General features: G+C 40.1%; 3 non-coding genes across 3 annotated transcripts; 1 reads left to right on the top strand and 2 right to left on the bottom strand.

Annotated features, from left to right (window-relative positions):
* Nucleotides 1–8818: 8818 nt before the first annotated feature.
* trnal-caa (transfer RNA leucine (anticodon CAA)) lies at nt 8819–8931 on the bottom strand. Its single transcript has 2 exons — nt 8894–8931; nt 8819–8864 (listed from the first exon to the last, which is right to left on the bottom strand). It is a non-coding gene; the product is annotated as a tRNA-Leu (tRNA).
* A 2715-nt stretch (nt 8932–11646) lies between these two features.
* trnal-caa (transfer RNA leucine (anticodon CAA)) lies at nt 11647–11759 on the bottom strand. Its single transcript has 2 exons — nt 11722–11759; nt 11647–11692 (listed from the first exon to the last, which is right to left on the bottom strand). It is a non-coding gene; the product is annotated as a tRNA-Leu (tRNA).
* A 4075-nt stretch (nt 11760–15834) lies between these two features.
* trnaa-cgc (transfer RNA alanine (anticodon CGC)) lies at nt 15835–15907 on the top strand. Its single transcript has one exon. It is a non-coding gene; the product is annotated as a tRNA-Ala (tRNA).
* Nucleotides 15908–16481: the final 574 nt, after the last annotated feature.

The following is a 16481-nucleotide window of genomic DNA, read 5'->3' on the forward strand; positions in this document are numbered from 1 at the left end:
GCAGAAACCAAAAAAGCGCTGAAAGCAGGAAGTTATTTCTGTTCGTAGGCATAAACGTGTAAAAATACATTTTCTGATTCCTAAAACCCTAATAAAATCCATCTAAGTCTCCCTTTCGTTCCCAATGCACATAATTGAATATAAACCAGTCAAGTTCAGGTACTTTTCTGATGTACAGTATCTGAATAGTTCTGGCGCGGCTGTTGTAACAAAGATACTTACGAACTTTTTTTTCATACGAGCTCTTGCCATTTTTAAAATGAATATTTTTTTGAATTAGCTAAATCACACGAAACACCAGCATCACTTATCGTAAGCATCTGACCAATTACATTGCTGAATGTTAAACCCATTTAGTCTTATATTTATTTTATTTATTTATTTTTATTTATTTTTAACTTGTTTTATTTTTTTAAAATTACACACCTGTTAACGTAGTCCGGATCGCGGTCACCGAGGACCACTCCTGTCTCCCCAGATGACACTTTTTATTTTTAAGATAAACGCGAGATAAACGTTTGTTTGAAACTGCTCCACAAATTTTCTCACATGCACGTATTCTCCAATATCACCACAACAAAACCATAAAGTTTGTTTCCACAGACATGACACTATTATGCAATAAACCAATAAATTAATGAACTAGCAGAATCCCAAAACACATGGCAACCCGGCAAGCACAGCATGTCAATATCATACATTTTTACCAACAAAACCGCAAAAGCAAAAACCAGCAAATATATATATATCCCATGTTTTTACCTTATTCTGGAGCATGATATATATCCAAAATAACCCAGACTAGTTTATCTCAAGAGCTAGAGACTAGTAAACGTTACTGATTACGTAGTAAATGTTTGAAGAACGAGCGCCAGAAATAAGGCGATTTGATTGGTAAAAATCGCTGTCATTCTTTGTATTTTCAGCCATTCAGAGCCCTTAGGGGGTGAGACTTCCTCTAGAAGCTTCAGGCTGCATTTTTAGCTGTCAATCATTGACTCAGAAGGGATAATCAATCAGTTTTTTATCAGTTTCTTATCAGTGCTCCTTTTTTTCACACCAGAAGGCAACTCTGAGGTTTTTTTTCATTGCATAACAGCAGATAAAGGCTCTCTAGCAGTGTCTTAAGGTTTTTATAGCAATTGCAATGGTTTTTATTCTTATTATTTTCAATATTTTTATGATTTTTTATTATAGGCGTGAAATTTCATTCCAGGTCCAGTCTTCACAAAACATGATGTAGAATTTTTTCTAATTGATCAATTTGTCCCAAATTTTATCCAAGCTAGTAGCCACCTAGAACAAGGTTTTCAAATCATTCCCAGGCCCTTGACATGCATATAGTTGAAAAATCTGACATCTGAAGACCAAAAAAAAAATGTTCGCCAGCTTTTTTTTTTTTTCATATGTTTGTCTGCTGAGTGGACACATTAAGAAATACAAGACATTTGACTATTCAAACTCAAAGCTATGGGGGTTAGCTTCAATTTAAGACCTGAACCAGGCTCCTGCTATGTTCTGCTGCAGAGATATAACAAATGTTTAAGGGGGAGGAAATTCCAGGCAGACATTGGCTAAATATGTCACTGGTAGTAAAAGGTTAAGTATTCTTGCCATTTTTAGCATATTGTAAGTGGATTTTTTGCAAACATTTTATTTTTTAAATCACATGAAACACAATCAACCCATTGTAACTTCACATTGATAATTCCTAAGCTTTATAACTGTGTATTATTTCTTTTTACCTTGTTTTAATATTTTTTATTATTTTTGCATTTTACAGAGCTTTTTAATATATTGTGAGCATTTTAGTGTCATTTTAAAATAGGACTATCAATGGTCCTGACTTTTAAACCTGTATTTATTCTGACATTATTCTCTCCACCTGCAGATGAGGGAGGTATTTGATTTTAAATTTGTTGATTTGGGGGGAAAATATACATTCATTTCCTTGTATGTATCACCAGTGGGAAACTTGGCATTTTTGGATGAATTGCAATCTTTACTGCAAGGCCTTCAGACTGATATAGAAATGACGGGAGATTTAAATGACACGTTTGATAAATCAGACAGGCACAGTACAACATCTAAAATGGCAGAACCCTCTAAAGTACTGAAAAATTTCCGGCACTTTCATAATAAATAAAATTTAATTTAAAGCATAACATTTGCTTTAAAAAGAAAACCACAATTTTTACGATATCATATTTCAATATCGACGTTCAGATGAAGATTTTGAGGATTTGAATATCAATGGAGAGTACATTGATTTTGGGACAATGTTTGCATCTGAATAATCCTTCCTCCTGGAAAGAAGGAAAAAAAAAGTTTTGAGTCTCAGTCGTCAGGATCCCCCCCAAAAAACGTGCAAATTTGTTTCCGATGTATTTTGGATAAGATATAACTCTCATAGAAGATACATTTTATCAGTTGAATGCAGTCGATACTTTCGACTTTTTATATGATGATAGGACCTACATTTAGGGCTCAGTACTGATAACACTGCTGCTATTGATGGAGTAGAAATATCTGGCAGTTTTTTTTTTTCTGAGGCAAGAAGTCCTAGAACACCTCCTATAAAAATGTTAAGATTCAGAGCAAGAAATATTTTTCCACCTCACCTAATGCTATTGCATTAACGAGGCTGAAGTTGGCTTCTTATTCGCCAGCTGCTGCTTTGCGTTTTTCGTTCCATATTAAATGCTGCTGCTGTGATGTTATGTCGTCTTTCGCCTGTAGATGGCTCTCTACAGTCATTTTTAAAAATACTTATCCGGATGTATTACTGTATATTTCCTCAGTAAAGGGGAATATGTAAGTAGAGACTGTCCAAATTGCATTTTTGTATGAAACACATTTCAGAAACACAACTCACAATAAAACAAACTGGCATGTTATACCACGAGTAAATAAGACAAAGGCAAAACGTAAATTCACTGGCACTTTCTGCATATTTTCCACGACCTTGCCTTCTGATCATAAAAAGACTCAAACTCTTGCATTTTACAAGAAATTTTAATATAGCAGTTTTAAATGGGACATTTAGAACATGGTATATGAGACTATATGGTTAACTGAGGATGAGCAGAGGGTGATCGAACCTACCTCCTGGTTATAAAAATGTCTAAAAATTCTGACACAGATGTGTGAGAGACAATGGAAAAGACTATCAAAATCCTGAACTTCAGGACATTGTACTGTACCGTTTTTTAAATACAGCCCTCTGAACATGGCATGAGAGAATACATTGTCAAATGGTTAATGCAATGTTTGCTATATTTCTAGGGCCCTCCCTCCTGATTTTAAAATCGTCTCATATTTCTGACATCAAGGTGTGAGACACAATATAACAGACTGTCAAAATCCTGAACTTCAGGACATTTTATGATACCATTTTAAAAATATGACCCTCTGAGCATGGCATGTGAGAAAATGGCATGTGAGAATGCATTGGGAAAAGATGAATGCAATTTCTGCTGAATTGCTATGGCCCTCCCTCCTGATTACAAACTCGTCTCACAATTCTGAGACTGAGGTGTGAGACACAATGTAACAGACACTATTAAATTGTGAAGTACAAGAGATTATACTGTTACGTTTTTTTTTAATTTTTGACCCTCTGGCATGTGAGGACTTGTAGTCAACAAAATAGCACACATTTTGCCAATTTGCTTTGTCCGTCCTTCCTCGTTACCAAACATCTTAGTATACCGAGACTAAGGTAAATGTCTCTAAATCCAGAAGTTAAGTTGTCAAAGTATATCGGAGTCAACCGATACTGATCAGGTTCTGCTGCTGCTGAGCCCGCAGCCTTCACCATAAGGTCCAATTCCCCAAGCCTGTACCCTTCAGAAATTGCAGTATAGAATGAAAAAAACTCCAATAGATATCGGCCACTGTTGGCGATTTTCCTTTAAGAGAGATAGATAATACTTTATTAATCCCGTAGGGAAATTGACAAATGATTCTCCAGAAATTTTACGGAGTGTATCACTTTCACTGAGACCGAGGAGTGTTAAGCTGTACATGAGTCTTTGTGGCTCGGTTGTTAACAAAAAGGGTGGTGGTTTGAGCCTTCCCAGGGACGCTATGAGCCTTTTAATGTACACACCCGTCTCACTTTACCTCCACGGCCGGTCTTGTACCGCAATCAAATACAGAGCCCGCAGGGGGCAGTAGGCTCGCAAATATAGCTCACTGTGTATATAATGAAGAAGCGGAGGTTAGTTTCTCATCTGCATGTTACAGAGCCTTATGCAACTCGCAACAACAGTTGGGGTTTGATCCCTGCACGGGCTATTAGTTGAAAGACCATTGTAAATGACGTGTAACAGATTTATCCAGCTGGCTTTTATGTTTCATACTAAATTGCTATCTTGAAACCAAAATAATTAGAAATATGGAACACAACTGTTGTTTCCCATGGAGGAAAGCTGTTTTACACTGACGTCACTCCTTTTTATTTAATCCAGATTTTAAAAACAACTCCGCCCTATCAAAGGAAAATGTTACACAAAAGTTGGAAAGCACACTCTGAATCCATCTGTATATTTGATTTCCGCAATCCGTTCAAGGCTGCCTATGTTAATCGTAAGTGTATAGATGAAACATTTAATATATTGTTCAGTTTAAATCAAAATGCTTTACTACTACAAGAGAGAAGTATAGTATGGAGGATGCGACAAATGTGTGATTTCTTGGAAGAAAACTACTTTTCTTTGCGTTCGAAATTAATTCGAAACAATTGACACACAAACCCTTTGTCTTTTTTAAAGAGATTATATCTTTAAACAGACAAATGTATAAAATGTGTTTTTTTTACCTAGAGATTTTGGACAGGGGCGATGTATTACTAGTAGAGGCTGCTCCCCGTCGGTAATCAAACCCCGGTTTCCCGCGTGACAGGCTGGGACACAAACAACTTTACTAACTAGGAGCGCTTGCTAGCTATTAGGAGGCATTTACTCTTAAATATGTTACTGTTTTGGGTTTCGACTTTAATTTTCCCGATACCAGTTTTTTACAAAAGTAAAGGCACATGGCACATGGCACATGTGTGGCACATCACGTCCGAGTTTAGTGACAACTACCTCAGAGATTGTAAGCTGGGTAGTTTCAGATCACTTTTTTTTAAAGGTTCAAGCAAACCCGAATACCTTTGTGTAATCGTTTTTCATAAAGTGTAATTGTATTATAGCATGTGCCCTTAATGATTTTCTTGATACGTTATATGTGCTCTTGTTTGTATTGTATGTAGTTTTGTTGTTCAAATAAAACGTAAAAGACACAACTTTCCGGATGCGGCTGCTGTAAAAATAAAATGACATCAAGGGTGCTGTACGCAGAGGTCTGAAACCTGCTCCACAGAAGATCTTTATCCAGAGGTGTTAAAGAAGTCGAGATCTCGCCATGAGAGGGGAAGCATCTCAGAAAAAGCAGGTGCAGTCGGTTCCACGGTCATAACGCCACTAATTCGGGCGACAAGAGCAAAACCCACCTGGCTTCCTCCGGGTAAGTAATGAGACAAAGAGACAGTGCCCAGCGGGTAGCGTGGCCGAGCGGTCTAAGGCGCTGGGTTAAGGCTCCAGTCTCTTTTGGGGTGTGGGCTTGAATCCCACTGCTGCTAGGAGTTTTTGTGTTACAACCACCAAATGGAGCAATGTGTTAAAAGCTACTTTATCAGCTTAACATCAAAGCAGGGAGAAAAAAGTGCTTCTTCTTCTCAACACAAATTATCGTTTCCACCTTCGGCATGGAAGTTTGTCTACCAAGATCACTTTTGAGTCAGTGCAAATCACAGTGCGCCCTCAATTTTAATGTCGGTTGTGCTCCTTTTTTCTGTGAAACGTTAATGTTCTGCATTTTCAAGTCGAGTCATCCTCAGGGGTAGAGCTGATTATGTCTTTCCGCATAGCGCTCCATCAGAAATAACTTGTCTAAGTTCAAAAGAGATTGTGGGTTTCACTTCAAGCAATCACAAAGCATACCTCACATGTCAGATCTAAATGGGGAATTTGTTGGTTACGAAGCTGAACGTTTTTCCATGTTCTGCTAAAGTATCCACTGGCTTGCCTTTATAAGCAGTCTTGGAAAGATAAGCTGTGCTTCATCTCAGGAAAAATCATCAGTACTGTCATTTTATTCTGTGTGTATGGCCGTTATTTAAAGTATATAAAAATCACGAGTTCATAGACTTATCCAAATATCAACGGCACCTTGTAAACCTGTCATAAGAATTCCTTCAATCCAATAGTTTCACTCCAGGGAAAAGGCAGGGAAACATAGAGAATTCTTATTTAAAGACAACATTTGTATTGGATTGCATGTAAGCAGGCACCACTCAGAATTCCTAATATGATTTTGAATTCAGTTTTGCAGTGCTTTAGTGCTTTACTACTTTCAGAGAGTCCTTTATTGACCTTGCTGAAGCAGAGAAGCGACATAATCACAATTGTGACCAGTTTTTCTGCTGTTTCTGGTTAATACTGATTATTATTTTGTATTTTGATTAGTATTTTTCGTAGAGTTCTTCCTCAGCTTTTTAGTTATTTGGTGAGCAAGAACCACTGAGAACGAGTCTGAATCAATCAAGAACACATATGGTACTGCTGTCCTGTGTATTACTGCTTCATCCTAATTGAGCTTTTCAGTGTTGAAGAAGACGTTTCCAATTTCGATTGCTGGTTTCAGAGGATGTGCTACAAGATCACAGATTCATTTGAAAAGATTTGGAGATGCATTGGCTGGGATTCAAACCTGGCTCAATTGCATGAAGGCACCTATACTCAGCAACGAGAGGAAAGGAGAAGGGGCCAGAGGTAGTGTGGCTGAATGGTCTAATATGCTGGATTTTAGGCTCCACTCTCTCAGGGGCGTGGGTTTAAATCCCACTACTGCCCAATGTTTCAAGACCTTACTTCCTGTGATTTGTAATATGGTCAGTAAAAGCACTTTATGTAAGTATCTCTTATGTCAGCGCTACAAGTCACTTACTGCTCCACAGGACCGGGGTTCAATCCCTGGCATCTTCAGGTGTTTTATATAACTGTACTCACATCGAAATCTTCTGTTGAGTGAGAACTCTTTGCTCGTGTTCATGAGAGCCAGGTTTACCTTTTGAATCTCACCCGGGATTTCCTGAGAGATCATTCAGTGAGCGAGTCCTCCCTCTGGACTCCGCACTGAGCTGAAAGCTGCACGAATTCCTCACTGTGTGTCCTGTACTGTTACAGGTGGTCCAGCGTAAATGTGCAGCACAGTGATATGAACAACTTGAATTTTTCTGTATGTGAAGGAAAATGCAAAAGAGCATGTAAAGTATTGATCATATAAAATATCCATGGTACAACTCGAGAAAAAACTGAAGCACAAAACAGCGACTTTTGATGATTACAAGAGATTCAAGAAACACAACCGTCCGCAGATGGGTTCGGATCCTGAACGCTTAAGTCAAAAGAACAAAAGCGAAGTAAACTCTCTTCATTGTCTTATAGTTTATGTAATAAAATAATTTTTTACTTTCTTTATAATTTCTTACTGTTGATAGACGATTTATTGAATTTTAACAGAATCACAATTACAAATATTTGGGGTTAAACTGTTATTCACATACTCTAACAAAGAGAAACGTTCGTGTCTTCCGGTGTGTGAGCCAATTTCTCAAAACATTAAAAAATAAGTTATAGAAATTGAATTGTTCTACTTTTTAGGCTTGCATAGTCTTATTCATATTTCAGTTAAGCCTTTTCTTCTGTAGTAATTTCATTTGATATTAAAATTAGTCCTGATTTACAAGAATTTTGTAATAAGTTTCAGTTTAGGAAAATCGTGCCCAGAAGCTACCAAAACTGGTAATGTTCACATAATGTGTAATGCCAAAGCAGCAGTTGGGGTGGGAAACAAAAGGCATTTCTTGATATGAATCCTAAAACTTCATAGATGGCATTCTAGGACTTCTTGCTTCAGATAAAGCTGTCAATACATCATAGATTTCTACTCAATCAATATTAGCAGTGTTATCACTACCGAACACTAAATATAGATCCTGGCAATAATTCATGAGTTGTTTGTAAGAAAATTGTTTATGTTTTTTTTTAACATATTTTCAATACCAGACAAAAAGTCGAAAGTTTCAATTTCATGCAACTGATGAAATCTCTCTTCAATGGAAGTTATAAGTACAGTACATCCAAAATACTGCGGAATCAATCAAATTTACATGTTTCTTGTGGATCCAGAAGATCATTTTGAGACTCAAAACATGCCTGTCTTTTCTTTTTTCGAGGACGAAGGAGTAGCAGCAGTAGTAGCAGTTATGGCAAGAACGTGTTTAGAGTTCAGGACTTCTCATTTCTAATGCAGAGCCATCAACTCGGAAAGCACCGCCCGCGATAAAAGAAATTGCAGAATTGGTCTGTTCATGCTGCCTACACGCTTTGAATTGCTGGCATTTTCTGCAAGCGTTCCTTTTTGAGGGTTCATGAAATTCCTCACATTTGAGCCAACACTAAAATATTTCATTCGGGGTCGCCTAATTCATAGTGCAAACCGAATCTACAGGGGAATGCTGTGGCACATGAAGCCGTTTGTTATTCTGTTGTGAGGTGTGAGGGGCGGAATGCAAATCGAGTTGGTGAATAGAAAATGAAACAGGAGTCACTTCTTGAGCTACGAATTCCAAAAAGTATGAAAACCTGTGCATTTTAACAGTGCAGAATACTCACAAATTGCACTGAGTTGCTTGCTTTCTTCTGCTGCTTTTATATTTCAGTCATTCACTGTAGCACTGGAACAATTCAAGAGAGGTAAAAGCAGAAGCTGTCAGGAGTGGCATTTGAACCCACGCCTCCATTTGGAGACCAGAACACCCAAGCCAGCTGGAAAGACACATGTCTTTGAGTCTGGTGCCTTAGACCACTTGGCCACCCTGACAAGCACAAGCAAGTGGTGTGCTGAATGCACCAGTAGTTGACTAAACTGAGTTTATTCCCTGAAATTATTTGCTTGCGAAGAGCCAAGTTGCCTTGAATGGATCTTGGAAATCAAATATACGGATGGATTGTTATTCGGTTGTGAGTTTTGAGGGGCGTATTATAAATTGAGTTGGTGAAAAGGCGCTTTTTGTTAGTCTGTCGGGAGGCTGCACAAGGTGTTTAGAGGGAGAACTTCTAAAAGGCAGGCTCTCTATGTTTAACATCAAGAAAGATTTTTTTTTCTCAATGGAAATGCTCTTTGGCGCTTTCAGCTTTACGTAGGGAACAACGTCTGCCGAGACCACTTTTGAGCCAATGCAAATGGTAATGTGCCACCAAGTACATTTAATATTGGCTGTGGTAGCGAGCTGCTTTTGTTTGTGAAGCTTTTACTTCTTTAAGCTGAATCATCGGCAGGAGTAGCTTATTAAATCTTTGCTCATTGCGCTCCATCAGAAATACCTTGTCCATGTTCAAAAGAGATCAGGGGATTTACTTCATGCTTTCACATGGCATACCTTACACGAAAGATTTAAATGGGGAATTGATTGTGCTTCTTGATGTTGTTCCTGTGGTTGCCTTGGTTACAATGGTGAACGTTCTTCCACGTTCTGCTAGAGTATCCACTGGGTGGGCTTTATCAATTGGCTCGGATAGGTCATCAGTGCTCCTTTTTTCTGTGCGCATGACCGTCTTTTAAAACATATAAAATCACGAGTTCATTGATTTCTCCAAATAACAACAATACGTTTTAACCCTTCAATCCAATAGTTTTACTCCAAGTAAAAAGCAGCGCAATATATAGAGAGATGACATTCAAAGATTTCAACGTTCTTATTGGATTGCCTGTATGCAGATATCGCTCAGAATTGCTAATATGATTTTAATTCAGTTTTTCTCTACTACTTTCAGAGTCTTTTATTGACCTTGCTGAAGCAGAGAAGTGACATAATCACAAATGCAACCAGTTGTGCAGCTGTTTCTGGTTAATAATGATTAATGCAAAAAAAAAAAACAGCTCCTTGCATTAAGAGTCCTCCCTCTGGATTCCTCTGAAAGCTGCGCGAATTACTCACTGCGTGTCCTGTACTGTGTAGCACAGTGACAAGAACGCCTTGAGTTTTTTTCCGTATGTGAAGGAAAATGCAAAAGAGCATGAAAAGTATCGATGGTATAAAATATCCATGGTACAACTCGAGAAAGAACTGAAGGACAAAATAATGACATTTGATGATTACAAGAGAAACACAACCGTCCAAACATGGGCTTGGATCCTGACCGCTTGCGTTAAAAGACAAAGCAAAGGATATAACCTGTAAATGTCTTCATGTCTACAGTTTATGAAATAACACAATTTCTTACTTTCTTACTATTGATAGATGCTTTTTTAAATTTTAACAGAATCACAATTACAAACAAATGGGGTTAAACTGTTATTCACATACTCTAACGAAGAGAAACGTTAGTGTCTTCCGGTGTGTGAGCCCATCTCTCAAAAAATAAAAAAATAAGTTCTATAAATTGAATTGTTCTATTTTTCAGGCTTGCATAGTCTTATTCATATTTCAGTTAAGCCTTTTCCTCGGTAGTAATTTCATTTGATATTAAAATTAGTCCTGATTTTTGGACATGGTTCATCTTAAAGAATTTTGTAATAAGTTTCAGTTTAGGAAAATCGTGCCCAGAAGCTACCAAAACTGGTAATGTTCACATAATGTGTAATGCAAAAGCAGCAGTTGGGGTGGGAAACAAAAGGCATTTCTTGGTATGAATCCTTAAACTTCATAGATGGCGTTCTAGGACTTCTCGCTTCAGATAAAGCTGTCAATACATCATAGATTTCTACTCAATCAATATCAGCAGTGTTATCACTACCGAACACTAAATATAGATCCTGGCAATAATTCATGAGTTGTTTGTTAGAAAATTATTTATGGTTTTTTTTAAACATATTTTCAATACCAGACAAAAAGTCGAAAGTTTCAATTTCATGCAACTGATGAAATCTCTCTTCAATGGAAGTTATAAGTACAGTACATCCAAAATACTGCGGAATCAATCAAATTTACATGTTTCTTGTGGATCCAGAAGATCATTTTGAGACTCAAAACATGCCTGTCTTTTCTTTTTTCGAGGACGAAGGAGTAGCAGCAGGAGTAGCAGTTATGGCAAGAACGTGTTTAGAGTTCAGGACTTCTCATTTCTAATGCAGAGCCATCGACTCGGAAAGCACCGCCCGCGATAAAAGAAATTGCAGAATTGGTCTGTTCATGCTGCCTACACGCTTTGAATTGCTGGCATTTTCTGCAAGCGTTCCTTTTTGAGGGTTCATGAAATTCCTCACATTTGAGCCAACACTAAAATATTTCATTCGGGGTCGCCTAATTCATAGTGCAAACCGAATCTACAGGGGAATGCTGTGGCACATGAAGCCGTTTGTTAATCTGTTGTGAGGTGTGAGGGGCGGAATGCAAATCGAGTTGGTGAATAGAAAATGAAACAGGAGTCACTTCTTGAGCTACGAATTCCAAAAAGTATGAAAACCTGTGCATTTTAACAGTGCAGAATACTCACAAATTGCACTGAGTTGCTTGCTTTCTTCTGCTGCTTTTATATTTCAGTCATTCACTGTGAGCTAGCACTGGAAAAATTCAAGAGAGGTAAAAACGGGAACTGTCAGGAGTGGGATTTGAACCCACGCCTCCATTTGGAGACCAGAACACCCAAGCCAGCTGGAAAGACACATGTCCTTGAGTCTGGCACCTTAGACCACTTGGCCACCCTGACAAGCACAAGCAAGTGTTGTGCTGAATGCACCAGTAGTTGACTAAACTGAGTTTCTTCCCTGAAATTATTTGCTTGCGAAGAGCCAAGTTGCCTTGAATGGATCTTGGAAAACAAATATACGGATGGATTGTTATTCGGTTGTGAGTTTTGAGGGGCGTATTATAAATTGAGTTGGTGAAAAGGCACGTTTTGTTAGTCTGTCGGGAGGCTGCACAAGGTGAGTATCCACTGGGTGGGCTTTATCAATTGGCTCGATAAGTCATCAGTGCTCCGTCTCCAGAAAAATAATCAGAACTGTCTTTTTTCTGTGCACATGACCGTCTTTTAAAACATATAAAATCACAAGTTCATTGATTTCTCCAAATAACAACAATACATTTTAACCCTTCAATCCAATAGTTTTACTCCAAGTAAAAAGCATCGCAATATATAGAGAGATGATATTCAAAGATTTCAACGTTCTTATTGGATTGCCTGTATGCAGATATCGCTCAGAATTGCTAATATGATTTTAATTAAGTTTTTCTCTACTACTTTCAGAGTCTTTTATTGACCTTGCTGAAGCAGAGAAGTGACATAATCACAAATGCGACCAGATATGCAGCTGTTTCTGGTTAATAATGATTAATGCGAAAAAAAAAAATAGCTCCTTGCATTAAGAGCAAGAGCAACCAACGCGCTCGCTTGTTGAGTTGGGTATTTTCCGAGCTACTCTTCCTTAGCTGTGTAGAGGTTTGATGGGTTTACTGAGACAATTATTAATTGTAGCAGTAATCACGAGGTGGTTCGTTGTGGCTTTTAGAAAATCAATCGTCAGAACAACTAACAACGCACACACACGGGTTCAATACACGAGATACAGTTATTAATATAAATTGTGCACCAAACATATACCAGTCTGCCTGGATATAAGCGGCAGACCTTACTGTGAGGGTTATCAATATACAAGGTATATAATCTCGAAGAGATGCAAACACAAAGAGATACACAACAAAGAATATATGTCAATATATATCGTTCGGTTACCAAATCGCTAATCAGTGTTATTACCCACTGTTACTCTAAATTCGGAAGTAAATGCAATACTCATGAATTAAATTGATAACAACTTGTGTTGAGGTACAATTGAATTCTCGAGACGCAATGTAGAACATGGGGTTTACTTATCCACTGTGTATGGATTTGGAATTTCCCGGCACGAACACCAAACCAGCTGACAGGCTCTATTGCAGCCTCGGTTCCAGCGGTTGTCCAATGGGCGTTGTCCCGGCGTCCTCTGGCTACGGGCCAACCAGTCGAGGTGCAGCTCAGAGTAGGACGGGTGGAGGAATCTGACTGCGGCGCGCAGGGCAGTCGTTGCTCCGAGGGGATCTACCAGCAGTCCGGCTGGCTAGTAGAAAGTATCTATGCACAGAGTGTGACCGCGAGTCCTCACAAGTCACTCTTTTGCCCGGGAAGAAGCTGGTTCGTTCCCGGTCCAGCGCTGCTTCTGAATAAGCTATTCAGGTTGTCGACGAGGGTCCAACTGTAGGCTGCCGTTGATCAAGCGGAGCATTCACATTGGTAGAATTCTGAGTACGTACGGGATCCTCGGCCTCGCGCTTAGAACAAAGAGACGTGATTGTCTCTGAGGATGCGCGAAAATGGCCAAGGAGAGCCCTGATCTGGGCTTGCACTCCTTTTTTGACCAAGACACAGATGTGTGCTGATTGGTTGAGAGTTTGGCGGGCATTGGAGACCCACGGGGTATTACCACGCCCTGCCAGTCCCTGATTGATTGATCAAGGTGAGATATGAGTCACTTACTCCTGACACTTAGGAATGCAGTCCAGATGTCCATTCGGCACTCCCTAGACAGATAGGCGCCAATGGATGACCATTGATCATGATAGCCAGGCTTAGCTAAATGCATCCCCGTTTGGGAGCTGTCCCTTATCAAAAGAAAACATCTTAAATCAGCCTGCATGAATACTTTCTCTGTGGCTGCACCACAGAGATGGAGGGTGAGATGGGGTCTCATTTAGGAAAGCACACCAACGCTTAATTCTGTCTTATTAACAAGCATTGCCGCTACACATGTCAACCAGGAAGCCTGTGTCATTATGTCTTTTAAAAGAATTTAAAGCCTACAAACAGGATCAAACAACATCACAATCCGATGAACTAATGCATATACAACACAGCCACAGTGTAACGAATGATACAATAAACATAGTACAATACATACAGATGCAGCCATTCAAAGTGCGCGGCACAGACATGTACCGGAGGTTATTGGCTACGGCCTCGCGCATCGCGAAGCGCGATGATGCAAAATATCGCACCACGAGTGCCACTGTCGGTCAACCAATCACGTACCGCGGTATTTTGCGTCATGATGCGTGAGGCCGTAGCCAATTACCCGCGGTATGTGTCTGTGCCGTGTACTTTGAGTGGCTGCATTTGTATACATATAGTCGTATTTTCGCCGTGATATATACGTATATTCAACGAATCACTGCCCACTTCTTATTTACCTTGTGCAATCGTTTTTCATAAAATGTAATTGTATTATAGCATGAACCCCTGGCGATTTTCTTGATACGTTATATGTGCTCTTGTTTGTATTGTATGTATTTTTGTTGTTCAAATACAAAGTAAAAAGCACAATTTTCCGGATGCAGCTGCTGTAAAAAAATCAAGGGTGCTGTACGCAGAGGTCTGAAGCCTGCTCCACAGGAAAACTTTATCCAGAAACTTTATGTTAAAGAAGTCGAGATCTCGCCATGAGAGGGGAAGCATCTCAGAAAAAGCAGGTGCAGTCGGTTCCACAGTCATAACGCCACTAAGTTGGATGACAAGAGCAAGAGCCACCCGGCTTCCTCCAGGCAAGTAATTAGACAAAGAGACAAGGCACAGCGGGTAGTGTGGCTGAGCAGTCTAAGGTGCTGGCTTAAGGCTCCAGGTTCTTTGGGGGCATGGGTTCAACATTTGTCTTTCATCTTTCGCAAGCTGTATAGATTTCTTTAAAAACAAGTTTTGGAAAAAGGAAACGAACACTTGCATTCACATAAATTAAAAGGCATGGGATTTGCCTATAACGATAAACTCTGTACAGTAAGACATGAAGAAAGGCACCGCTGGGAATTGGACGCAGGATCTCGTGTTTACTAGCCAGCTAAGCCAATTAAGCTAAATCTGTTCTACAGATGTACAATGTGCCTTTCCTCTTGTCGTATTCAAGAGTACTGACTGCGTGAGCTCCTCACTATGTGTCCTGTACTCTACTGTGATTTCATTTAGATCATCTACGTGGAGTACAGTGACAAGATCGCCTTGAATATTTTCACTTTGAGTAAGTCATTGAAGAAAACAGAAGATGTCAGAGTGGCCTCATCAACAATCCACTCAGGCAGCACTCCTCTGTAAAGTGCTGTTTGTTCACATCGATTGGCTTTTTTTTGCCTTCATTCATGCAAGTAGTACAGGCAGATGCCCTATTCTGCCGTGACCCAGATTCGAACCGAGGTTGTTGCGACCACAATACAAAGTACTGACCACTATACAATCGTGGCAAGTTACCAAAACACACGCTGGGGGTGGAAAAGGCTGTGCTCTCTCGTGTGACAGGAGTCACCTGCTCTTGCTTTCCAAAAGATCAGCACCATGTACGAAAGAGACGCATTAAAACCACTCAAACATGTGCAAAACGTGCGAGAAGAGGGGGCTCTTGTTTCCACCTGAAGACTTCTCGCATGTGAGACGAACTGATCATTGCTGCAGCTCGGAAACCTGCAGGAGGTGGGAGGGGTACTCTCGTAGACAGTGCTGACCTTCGGCAAGAGGATTTATACTCTCCAAGATGATATTTGCACTTTCTGGAGAGGAGATTTTCTCCATTTCAGTCGCCCGATTTCGTCGATTGCGTGGAGAGGGCTGTAGAATGTGGCACCGCCTTTCCTGCTCTGTCCATGACAGGCATGCTGGTCTCTGGAGAATGAGCAAGGTCCATCAGCGCACTCCAATAAAGGCACTGGAAGCTGCTGAATCGCATTGGCGAAGCTCGGCACTGGGCCACTGGGAACAGCTTCCCACCGTTTCCGTAGTGTTGTGGTTATCACGTTTGCCTCGCACGCGAGAGGTCCCTGGTTCAAAACCAGGTGGAAACAGACCGGCTTCTTTTGTCGCCACGCACACTGTTTGGGGATTCGCCTAGCGCTGTGATTGAACAGACCCACTCACCTCTTAGTGTGGCGGGATCTGCACAGTGCATGTCGCAGCGTATCCTGCTTTCACCTCAATGTGCTTCCTGATGTACCCCAGTCTCCCGCGTCACAGGTGGGGATACTAACCACTATACTAACGAGGAAGACATCGCTCTCTCCGACCCCCGGCATTGTGTCCCGACCAACCATGCTGGAAGCCGACGCGTGCTGTGATTCCTTTATGGAGCAGAAATGAAAACCGAAGAGCCGAGAGATCATTTCAGCATTTCGCATGTGAATGGAAAACACAAATGACCAACTCGGAATGACTTGCTTTTGATGCTTTTCAAAGCATTCTTTGTGCATCGAACAGACCCACTCACCTCTTAATGAGGGATCTGCACAGTGCATGTTTCCTGCTTTCACTTCAATGCGCGTCCTGATGTTGAGTCGTGTGCCATGCGGAGGCTCTGAAAGTGAGAGCAATGAAAAGGTGCACGGCGCTGTGAAAGAAATGGAGGTAAATACGTCTCTATAC

This window comes from Lepisosteus platostomus, unplaced genomic scaffold (genome assembly GCF_059453375.1).
Source record: "Lepisosteus platostomus isolate fLepPlt1 unplaced genomic scaffold, fLepPlt1.hap1 Scaffold_101_H1, whole genome shotgun sequence".
Classification (NCBI taxonomy): domain Eukaryota; kingdom Metazoa; phylum Chordata; class Actinopteri; order Semionotiformes; family Lepisosteidae; genus Lepisosteus; species Lepisosteus platostomus.